We start from the raw sequence: 8997 nt of genomic DNA, 5'->3' as shown, positions 1-8997 counted from the left end.
TAATTTGCTGACTTACTGTACTCTTTTCGCAGCATTTTCCGAGTCTGCTTTCTCTTTGGAATTTGCGGCGGGATCCATCAAAAATACTGATCTTCTGGCAGGAAATAAGTACTAAAAAAAGGGATGTTATTTCAAAACAGCATCAAACAAATATACATATTTAAATGAAAGGGATTTCTGAATGAAAACAATCACTAACCAGCAACTTCCAGTGTGTTCTTTCAATATTTACAAAGGCGATCACGGCTTGATAATCATTACAGTTGATCTATAAACAGCAATACAAAATAATTTGTTTACGTTTTCTTAGGAATATTATGCCTTATTTTATTAAAAATAAATCATGGTGTTTGAATTTGTATATTAAATTACAAAATAGAAAACACAAAGTACTATAACACAAAATGTACACATGCAAGTAAGCCATTTCACAGCCAATTTTGGCTCTACAAGGTGTGGATAGGTAAAAGGCATGAAAACACACATTACCGTTGGCAAGCCGTGCCGACTGAGCTGGGTTCGTTCTCCAAAAAGTATAATACCTGCTGTGTAATGATTGAGTATGTCAATTGTGTTTCGAGTGTTGAACTGGCTGGCATACAGATGGAGGCCCTCAATAACCTAAATCCGATAATTGAGATGTAAACAGAAAAAAATACAGCGGATTAAACACTAATAAAATATATAATACAATTACATACTAAACTTTTTTCTTTTTTTTACTGTGGGTAATATTGTTTTAACCACAAAATACCTCACCTGTTAGCCACTGGTGAGGTCTCAGAGTGCATAGTTCACTGTGGTGGATCAAAAAATTGTTCCTTCTAATATGCAATAGTATGAAGCTGCAGCGTCGGAGACAGCAGTTACAGAACCGCACACACAGGTCCCGCGTCACGACCGCACATACAGGTCCCGCGTCACGTGACGGGGTCCCGCGTGACGGCGGCACGTGACCGTGACGGAGCACGTGACCGTGACGGAGCACGTGACGGTCAACGCACGTTCACATGAATGTTTATATATATATTCTGTTAATTTAGTTGAGAATTTCAAAAATATAGTCTTTTATATGTATATTAAACAACACTGTTAATTTAGTTTTGGGTATGTTTATTATTCTCGTTTCATTATTATTCAAAAGAAAACAACACTGTTAAACACTGTTCCTTCTACAGTATCATAATTCTCGTTTCATTATTATTATTATTAATAAATCAAAGGTGTCTTCGAAGAGGTGCTAGATTACTGAAAAACAACTGTTAGTGTGTTCATGCACCAGCCTGCAAAAGATAAACAAGCAGTTTGACCGAGAGGCATTTCAGTTCAGAATACATTTTTATTTATTTTTATTGCGGGGTCTGCTGTTTCTTCACTGGGGGTGAGGCGGGGTCTGCTGTTCCCTCTCGAGGGAGATAACCTGTCGTGGCACTCTGAATATTGGCTGAAGGGTTCCCTCCAGCAAGCTTCTGGCCTCCAGAGTCCAGAAGGCAAACCTTTGGCCATGCCTTTGAAACAATAAGAACAAGACGTCATCTAAAGTATTGCATAGGGAAAGGCTAAGGCATTGGTGCACAATTGATATGCATTAATAATCTCAACAATAACTGACTAAAACACCTCATGCAATATTACAAAACATGTCAAAATGATGACACTGTCTGATAAACGGTAAACAGGCAGTCAGCACAGTAAGGATTATTTACAATGAATTCAAATTGTAATACAATGACTATTAAAGAAGCATTTACACTGAAGACAGAACTTAGGCTACTGCTGATTTAATGTAGTGGACATATTGACATGCTTTTGTCATCCGTTGAAGTTTAATGAATTAGCTGACTATAATTAATCATTAGGGTTGGGAAGTTTACTTTTTTTAAATGTAGTAGGTTACAGATGAGTAATTACCCTGTTAATGTAACTTGACTATGTAACTATTTGTATTGAAATTCTAATGTTAATTATGGTTATTTTATGTTTTTTGTGAGTCACTTTGGATAAAAGCCTCTGTCAAATAACATAACCATAACATACAGTTTCATTAAACAAATAAACAAAATGGTTAACAGTTGGTTTTGCAGCGAGTCATCATAGGCTAACAGATTACATTTAGCACTTGTTGCTCGTATGGCTGTTCAATACAACAGAATAGTTGTTAACTTTAAAAAAACAAAACATGATTCACATTACTCACACTCTTACTGTAATTAGTGATTCAATTACTCAACTATGACACCTAGTTGGGCTTGCCAAAATCACGCTAGTTTCATTAAACAAATGATCAAATATGCTAATGAAGCTAATGCTTTTGGTAATGCTTTTGCCGAAAGCTATAGCTAACGAATAGTTGTTTTTAGAGACTTTAATACGGTTAGAAGCTATCATAAGCAAACAGATGTTTGTTTGTATGGCCTTAACACTATCATAGTTAATGTTAGCTAATCACACTTCATTTCAAGACACCGGAATTGTTATTAATGTTAAACAAATAAAACTGTAAAATCACTTCACATTACTCACATTCTCTGCGTTGTGAAAGTGCTCCGTCACGTGCCGCCGTGACGCGGGACCTGTGTGTGCGGTTCTACAAGTGCGGTCCTGTAACTGCTGTCTTCGACGCTGCAGCTTCATGCTACTCCTAATATGGGAGGAGAGCACAGCAACTACAACTTCAGTGTCCTTCCTTTTCCACATTGATGTCAGCTGCAGAAACAAATTAGCAACTTGTTAAGTTAAAAAAAATCAGTCTTACTATATTTATGATAAATTATCCAAAACTCTACATAATTAATATTCAGATAAAAGGGAACCTTTAAGTTTAAACATATTAACTGTAAAATCGTATATTCTAAAACAGACATATTAAGTTATGACCAGAAAACAAAGGGATTCAGAATACATTCAAAAATGTATATGTAATACTGTCCATCCTCATGTATTTTATCACTGGACATATACTTAGGGTGCGTTCACACCTGCCTTGTATAGTCCGGTTGAATCGAACCCTGGTGCGTTTAGCCGCTTGGTGCGGTTCATTTGGGTCGGTGTGAACGCAGTCCGAGACCTCTGAAGTGAACTAAACAACCGGACTCTGGTCCGCTAAAATAGGTGGTCTCGGAGAGCTTGCTTGCGAACTCTGGAGCGGTTCATTGCTGGTGTGAACGCAGTCCGCACCAAAACATAGGAAGCGCAGTATTTACGTGTCACAAGAACGCGGATATCTTCAAAAATCTTTAGCGAAAGAGTCTTTCAAGACATCCGCGGTTGTTTAGTTAAAGAGTAAAGCAGAATTAAGTGTTGAACAGTGTCGTGTAAAGTAAACATTCTCCGTCAGCTACATAAAAGTAAGAACACCTGTCGTCGGTGAAACTCCCTCCTCTGCAGACTGCAGAACGTCTCTCATGGATAAGCAGGCAAAGAACACCGACAGACTGATCAGGAGCCCGACGTGAAGCGGAGGGATCTAGATCGGCATGAAGGTGTTCTTTTCCCCATAATGACCGCGCTGCTGCACATTATGCCGCTTATTACATGGCCACATTCTCAACAAAGTAACGACATGACTCCCAATATTAATTGAAATGCTTTTGTGGATTTAGAAAATTATTTTATTGATTTAAAAAATAGTTGTATGTATTTAAATGTACATGCATCCGCTAAGAAAAATAGTCCGTTGTTACTGTTTGAACTAACGAAGCAACGGCAGGAACTGCTTCGATAGCGTTTTTGAGGAGCTTTTTGATTACAGATTTGAAAATCGTTGCTTGCTTTAAAAGTAGCACAATTCATTATGTCAAACCTTGGGAAGTATCTAGATATCCCTGCCCTGATGCCAAAGTAACTGGCAACTGAATATGTGTCGCCGTCTGACCTATGTCTGGACCGCTGCGTAAAAAGGAGGGTTTCTACCAGTTACTTCTCCTCTGTTTTCTTGTCGCTCTTGTCTTGTCAGTTAGTTTCAGCCAAACTGTATACAGTTAAATCGAACGGACCGATGCTCCATGGCGGAGGCTCCGCTAGAAATTGCCGGGATTTGCGTTTGTACCCCCTTAATGTCTGACCAATGGTTGAATGGTTGGTTGAGTTTTTGCCAGTGTGAACGCAAACCGAACCTTCTGAAAAATGAAACAATGTAACAAACTGTGGTCTTGTGCGCACCAGAGAGCGGACTATTAGGTGTGAACACACCCTTAAAGTCCATGGCTGGCCCAACACACGAAAAAGGACACACCTTAGATTTAGTATTATCGTTTGTACTGTCTGTCTCTGTGGATGAAATCTGTGCAGCAAACGCGTATCTCAGACCATTTACCGGTTCTGTTTACAACCTCGACCCCCTCCGCAGGAGTCGAGTCATGTGCCCCTGCGCGCCGTCTGCGTTCGATTAACCCCTTGACTGCCTCACAGTTTTCTGATGTTTGTAATGCTTCTCTGATCTGTAAATTAGAGATGAACTGTGCTTTTAGTGCTGATGAGCTTATCTCCATGTTTGACTCGACATGTACCCTAATACTCGATTCTGTTGCTCCTTTTACACACCAAAGCTCTCTCACAGCCATGGCTAAATGACTGTACTCGTGCTCTAAGACGCGCTTGCAGGCGTGCAGAGAGAAAATGGAAAAAGGACAAACTCCATGACTCCCTAGAAATCCTTCGTGCTTGCCTTGCTGACTACCAGACGGCAGTCAAAGCAGCCAAAACACAGCACATTTCTCTGTTAATCTTCAAAAACAGCCATAAACCTCAGGTTCTTTTTAATGTCCTTAACTCGATCATTAATCCCTGTGATGTTTCTTCAATTGTGCCATCGACTACTCTCTGTGATAACTTTCTTACATTTTTTATTGAAAAAATATCTGCACTTAGTCTAGCCCACACTAGTGCTACCCCAGATTCTGCTCCTTTTCTGTGCCCTGCTGTCCTGGACCACTTTGAACCTGTATCCCTCTCTTCTCTCTCGGATGTAGTATGCACCTGCGGCCGACAAACTGCACCTCAGACAGCATTCCCTCTCGCCTTCTTAGAGACGTTTTCGAATCAGTTGGAGCAAGTATTTTATTACTTATAAACACCTCTCTTAGCTCAGGATGTGTTCCAGCTGCCTTCAAACATGCCGTGGTTAAGCCACTACTTAAAAAGAAAAATCTTGACCCCTCCATTCTGTTGGAGTCTACCGGACCAGGTCCGTCCTCCGCGCAGATCGTTTGGATATGGCCAGAGCGGGGTCGCCGTCCGGATGCGCCGATGACCTTTCTTAGTTCTGAGGGAAAAGGAATTGTGTCCTAGACACTATTCTCTGTTAGCTGTACAAAACTAGACTTTGCACTCCAATGGATTGTTTCTTCAAATAAGCACTTTATTACACAGTTCAACAAAGATATATCAATCCATACTACACCACAAAACGCCAGCGCCTTGGACCCCTTCTTGAGTTCCCACCGTGACAAGCTCTTCAGTGTGAGATCCCAGTTGAAGTGAGTCCAGAGTACTGAATACATCCTGCTTATATACTGTTCCTAGCGGAGCCCCCACCTTTGCTGCTCTCTTGTGGTTTAATCTGCCTTTGCTGACCCTAGCAACTCTTAGGTTAGCCTTTGGCGCGCTTTTGTTTACTTCCTTATTTGCTTTCACTCACAAGACTGCCCTTGTGAACTGTTGCGCCTGCTTGGTGGGTGATTTAGTGAGTTCTGCAACCTTTTGGCTTATCAGTTTGGACATAACAGGATGCCTCTGTTCTTAATCTGATTGACCCCGCGTTTTGTACCACACAGTATTGACACCGTATTTTTCCACTGAGGCTGCTCAGCAGTTGGACTTTAACACAGTACTGTACTTTTCCACTCAGACAGCTCAATGTCAGTTTCCAGGCCCACTATTTCTTATATTCACTGCCACATTTGCCTTATTTTTATCCTTCAATTCTCGCAAAGTTTAGGCCTATTTCCCAGCTACCTTTGTTATCTAAAGCCCTGGAGCGAGTAGTCTACTGTATGTCCAGCTGCAGTCATTTTTAACCACGAATGGCATCCATTAAAAGTTTCAGTCTGGCTTTAAACTAGGGGTGTAACGGTTCACAAACATTTCGGTTCGGTACGTACCTCGGTTTTTAGGTCACGGTTCGGTTCGGTACGTTTTCGGTACAGCAGAAAAAATTATCACAAAACATAACATATTTTTTTTAAATTATTATTAAACTGTGAATAATGTATTCACTCAAATAAATACAAAATATAATAAAATAAACATTAAGGTGCAGCATTTCGATGAACTGAAATAATCTGTATTTGAACTTTACTGTACAAGTACTCACAAAACATAAACTATTAGTTTTGGGTTTTTAATTATTATTAAACTGTGAATATTCACTCAAATAAATATAAAATATAATAAAATAATCATTAAGGTGCAGCTTTTCAATGAACTGAAATAATCTGTATTTGAACTGTACTGTACTAGTACCTAAGCAGCCAGTTTGACATTATGACTTGCTTGTCATTGTATTTTCATGTTGTTTAAAGAAAGATGAACTTGTCCACATTGCTTGCCGAAAGGGCATATCTGCTGGCACTAGCAATGTCTCCTGCTGTGGAGAACACCCTCTCTAGGGACATAGGTAGCAGATACAGCCAGGTAGCGCTTTGCTAACATGGCAACATAAGGATATTTGCCGTTTGTAATAGCTTTGGCTCGGTCTGAACATTTTGCGAGTGGTGGAGGCTTAAATGCTAGTGGGAGTTGGGTTTGCACTTCAATATTTTTTCTTTTGGTACCGGTGATATTCACGATCGGGTGATGCCTTTTCAAATGAGTGTGCAAGTTTGATGTATTGCCAGCCGCGTAACCAATGGTTGAACAATGCCGACAAACAGCTTTGGTTCGGTCCACCTGTCTTTGTCCGTCATCCTTGTACGTAACTGCGAAACCAAAATGTTCCCAAACCGGAGACTTCAATGATGCTGGAGGATTTTCGAGCTCAACTTTATCTGCGTTCGACATTTTGACAGTTCCTCAAATTACTGACTACATTTGAACGCATCCCTCTGACCAGCTCGTCCAATGAAATTACTTGCTCGCTCTATGACGCTAGTGTTAATTTCGTCAGCTATTTTTTAATTTAGTTTGTCGTAGTCCTGTATTCAATTTCCTTTTTAGTTTTAGTCATATTTAGTCATCTTCATCCTGTTTTTATTTAGTCAAGTTTTAGTCGACTAAAAGTCTGAGCATTTTAGTCTTATTTTAGTCGACTAAAACGGTAAACATTTTAGTCAAGATTTAGTCGACTAAAAGTCTGAGCATTTTAGTCTTATTTTAGTCAAAGAAAACTAATTATTTTAGTCTACTTTTTGTCAATGAAAACTGTTGAGTCTTTTTTAGTCATCAGATTATATAGAACATATCAGTCAAACTAGTCTAGCCAAAACCAATAATTTGTCATTTTAGTAAATAAATAAGATTATCTTGTCCTTATTTGATAAAAAACACAGGTTGATTAGAAAGCAGCTCTGCAGAGAGTATCTGGTTTGTGGTGTTTTTACCTGTGTTTTGGCCACATTGCTTCCCTTCTGATGAAACGCTTTTTTTCTCCGCCTCATTGTAGCGAAAATGGGCCCAAATATCACATCGTTTCTTTCTCCCAAGCAGTGGTGGCTTTAGACTTTTTCGTTGTCAGTCATTTTGACGGACAGGATCGTAACATTTCCGTCATAATCCATTATTATCCGTAGAGTGCACAATGTATCACTCACTCGCGCTGACGGGGGGGTATTCGGTTAACGCGACCACTGCTCCTAAGCCCTGTTGTTGCCATTTTATTTTCTGTTAAATAAGGTTAGTTAGACCATGAGTTAGTTAGACCCGAGTCTTCCTGACAGTTCACATTGTGCCGCTGCCCGGTGTAATTCAAATGTACCGCCGCGCGCAGCACAGAAACAGCTGCTGCTCTGCCGCAGCACCGGAAATGGAACTGCTGGGAGAAAAACTGACTATCAGAGATGTAACGTTATCTTTGATAATATTTCGTCTCCTCATTTTTCGTCAACGAAAGTAAAGAGAGATTTTGTCATAGTTTTTATTTAGTAAACTACATTTTCGTCTCGTCACTTTTCGTCAACGATATTGCATTATGATTTCGTTACAATTATTGTTTACTGCCGTCGGTGCCGTCTCGTCATCGTCTCGTTTTCGTCATGGAAAAAAAGGTCGTTGACGAACATATTTCGTCATAGTTTTAGTCAACGAAATTAACACTATATGACGCGTTGAACACAATGGGAGCAAATTACTCTGAATGCTGCGACGCAGCACCTGAGATTACTTCCAAGAAGTTGTTCACGTTCTCAATTTTTTACGTTTAACGTAATATTCGTTCGGTACACTTCGGTACACACGTGTACCGAACCGAAGGGCCCGTACCGAAGGGCCCGTACCGAATAAAACACTTCCTCAACCTCAATGAGAGCAAGACCGAGGTAATCTTTTTTGGACCGCAAACTCCAGCCTCTCCGGTTGATATTCTGGGCTCCCTAAGTAAAAACATCATCCCCTCTGTCATGAACCTTAGAGTGACCTTCAATAGCACTTTTAAATTTGACAATCAGGTCAGCACCGTAGTGAAATCCTGCTTTTTTAAAATAAGACTATTGGCCAAAACCAAGTCGTATTTATCTTGTAAAGACCTGGAAAGGGTTATTAACGCCTTTGTGACCTCAAGACTAGACTATTGTAACGCTCTGTATGTGGGTATTGTGGAAATTGATGTGAGATAGTGTACCAAAGAAGTGTGATACATGTGAAATGGCAGAAAGTCTTGTTGCAATTTCCAGACACTAAAAGAGGTCTGTTGAGTTTCTCTGGTAATTATCAATGGTAGCAGTTAAGTGAATACTGTTCAAGCAATACCTGTGTTTGTGTTTTATAGTGATTTCTCTGTTTTATCCTTTCATAAATGTGAGGACTGAAATGGCGATAGACAAAGGGCTGTTAAAAGTAAACTAG

General features: G+C 39.9%; 1 long non-coding RNA gene across 2 annotated transcripts; it reads right to left on the bottom strand.

Moving 5' to 3' along the window:
* Positions 1-1181: 1181 nt before the first annotated feature.
* Positions 1182-5671, bottom strand: LOC139435589 (uncharacterized). 2 transcript variants are annotated; one of them, XR_011644818.1, is made up of 3 exons: positions 5397-5671; positions 2524-2641; positions 1182-1508 (listed from the first exon to the last, which is right to left on the bottom strand). It is a non-coding gene; the product is annotated as an uncharacterized lncRNA (long non-coding RNA). The 2 variants fall into 2 exon arrangements; XR_011644819.1 differs by having other exon boundaries at positions 5402-5671.
* Between the last annotated feature and the right edge of the window lie 3326 nt (positions 5672-8997).

The sequence above is a fragment of the Pseudochaenichthys georgianus genome, chromosome 17 (genome assembly GCF_902827115.2).
Source record: "Pseudochaenichthys georgianus chromosome 17, fPseGeo1.2, whole genome shotgun sequence".
NCBI classification, from domain to species: Eukaryota; Metazoa; Chordata; class Actinopteri; order Perciformes; family Channichthyidae; genus Pseudochaenichthys; species Pseudochaenichthys georgianus.
The sequence above is the reverse complement of the archived record's forward strand: the minus strand, read 5'-3'. Positions and strand labels throughout refer to the sequence as shown.